Source organism: Tigriopus californicus, chromosome 3 (genome assembly GCF_007210705.1).
Source record: "Tigriopus californicus strain San Diego chromosome 3, Tcal_SD_v2.1, whole genome shotgun sequence".
Lineage (NCBI taxonomy): Eukaryota > Metazoa > Arthropoda > Copepoda > Harpacticoida > Harpacticidae > Tigriopus > Tigriopus californicus.
Window position 1 is genome coordinate 11,302,069 of NC_081442.1, and position 2,424 is coordinate 11,304,492.

The 2,424-nt window shown below is 44.1% G+C and overlaps 1 long non-coding RNA gene across 1 annotated transcript in view; it reads left to right on the forward strand.

Annotated features, from left to right (window-relative positions):
* Nucleotides 1–1,697: 1,697 nt before the first annotated feature.
* Nucleotides 1,698–2,424, forward strand: part of LOC131877733 (uncharacterized) — a 4,601-nt gene continuing 3,874 nt past the window's right edge. The window contains exon 1 of the long non-coding RNA XR_009372907.1: nucleotides 1,698–1,858. This is a non-coding gene — a long non-coding RNA (uncharacterized LOC131877733). The remainder of the gene's footprint in view (nucleotides 1,859–2,424) is intronic.

Sequence of the window (2,424 nt, forward strand, 5' to 3'; positions counted from 1 at the left end):
GCTGCTTAGATATTGTGACACAAAGGACATGTCAACACATCTCTGGAAGATCTTTAGAATCCTGCGAGGGCAAATGTCCAAACACTCATGACTTCCAAATAAGAATACAACTGGGAATTGATTATCGTATACTTAATAACTAATCTACTCCAAAAAGATTGAAATATCGCCAAAAAGTATCATGAAAAGGGAATGAAATTTTCCCAAAAAGACAGAAAAATGGTTTTCGGTTTTGAATTAACTATTAAACGAAAGCATTACCACGAATCAAAAAAATATTCAGCCAACAAAAGACATTACTTATCAAAGAAAGAGTTACTGCGCAAGACCTGGGGGGAGACCGATGGAGCAGTCGCTCATATAGTCCTGGGAGTACAATGGTACCTATATGAGATGGCCTGGTCGGGTTTCACGTGTGACCTTTCCATGTACGTGTTGGCAATGACGGCTAACGAGAGCAACATTGTAGGACGCGGATAACCGCCTCTTCACACGTGGAAACACGATTATTAAAAGAAGCGTGATATATTAGGACCCAATGTTCAAATGGATTTAGCGTATCCAGCTTTGACACTTCCTTGAGACTTTGGGGGGAGATTTCAGGGACCCCCTACAAATGGAGAGCTCGGGATCACCACTATTGCGAGCCAATATTATTGGTTGTGACCTACTGATTCAACATGATTTTCTTATGCAATTATTAAAAGATTGCTTCTCACACTTTAATAAAGACGGTGCGAATGACAGATCGGTGTTATGGGATCTACGTTTTGTTTTTCGACCGTTATCAACAGTGACGTAGGGTACTTGCTTTACATCGTATGAAACTATCATCCAGGATCGTTAGACTCAGAGTTTCAGATAATTGGTCACGGTAAGTTGATTGGAAATAGGCAATTTGGCGATTCATCTGTTTTTTCATAGATTCATTCGATCGGATATTACTAAAGTGATGTCGTAATATTTCCGTTCTTTACTTAGCTACATAGTCCATTGAAGAGCTTTTGCGCAAAGTGCGATTTGCACTATCTACTACTGCCTGTTTGACTAGATGGGGAACTCCAGCCCCAGGGTATCCCCTATTCCCTTGACATTGCGCCACCCATCTCACAAAGTGGAATATCAAAATGTTGTGGCCCGATGAGACCGCTTAAGTCGACAAAGTTGAGGGAGGTACCTGACCTGACCGAGGAGGTGCTCTGCGAAGGAGGGCTCTGGTACTTTCAATAATCGGACCTAATCACTAACCTAGAATCCTCACAGCACGGATTCTTGGGGGGATCCTCCGTCAAAAGGAGTCCTTCTTAGCTGGTATGAGCCCAGCCTCTACTGATAACCCTACACTATCTGTCGTTCTTATTGGTTGAGCAGATGATAGGAGGGCGCCTAGACCGCCGGCGGCGCCGTCTGCATATTTCGCGACACGACTCGCAGCTTTTGCAAGCCTCTGCCGCAAACTATTATTTGAGGTGTCTAATCGTAGGCGAGTTAGCTAGGCTAAGACGGCGGATGATAATCTGGAGCGAATGCGGGGCGAGACTAGAGGAGGACCGAGTGGGAGTCCATTCAGCCGCGGCTATTCCAGGAGTACCACCTCGGCAAGACACTAGCATGAGGGCGTTCGCAGCATCTTGTATGTCTGAGCAGGCCCAAACTAAGCCGTTCTTTGCGGGGTCCACGTGGCTCCGTGCGGCTCCCGTGGCTCCCGTGGCCTTCTCCGCGTTGACCAAAGCCGCTAGAGGACCCACCCTCGATCTTTCCCCAAATCGTCATTGTCCATAGTGGATCAATCCAAACGACCCCACACTCCAGGTCCAAAACAACGGACCACAATCAATGGGTCCAGGATGCTCAAAAGGTTCGAATTATAGGAGTTTCCAATCCGGGGTTCAACAGCCAATCGCAGCTTTTCTAAATACTAGTAATGTTACCCCCCATGAACTAGCACGATAGAGTTGTTCAATCATATATTCAAAAACAAGGCTTTATCAGATAGTTCGGCAAATTTGGGTTTAACAGAAATGTATTTAGAGTCGGCGTTGCTGGCTTAATTCTCAAAATGGCGGAGTGACTCTCCAGCAAAACTCGTTTTGGTTATTAACCCACTCTCGCAACCTCGAAAAGACGCGCCGGATTTAAAACAGGACATCAAGCATCCATATTGATAAAATAAAACACATTTGGTTATTACATCTGCAACATATTTAACCACGAATCTAATGAGTTGAAATTCAATAAACTCTATTGACCTAAGCGTAATAGTGGCTACTGTATTGTTTGCAGACGTCCTTACCGCAAATATGTTTTTGGTTAATCAACATTGCGATTGTGCTTTTCATTGGAAAAAAGCGCCATCTATCTCATTTAAGTGCGGAAAGAGACGAATATATCAGATTTTATCAACGTATTAGTTGGAATGAAATG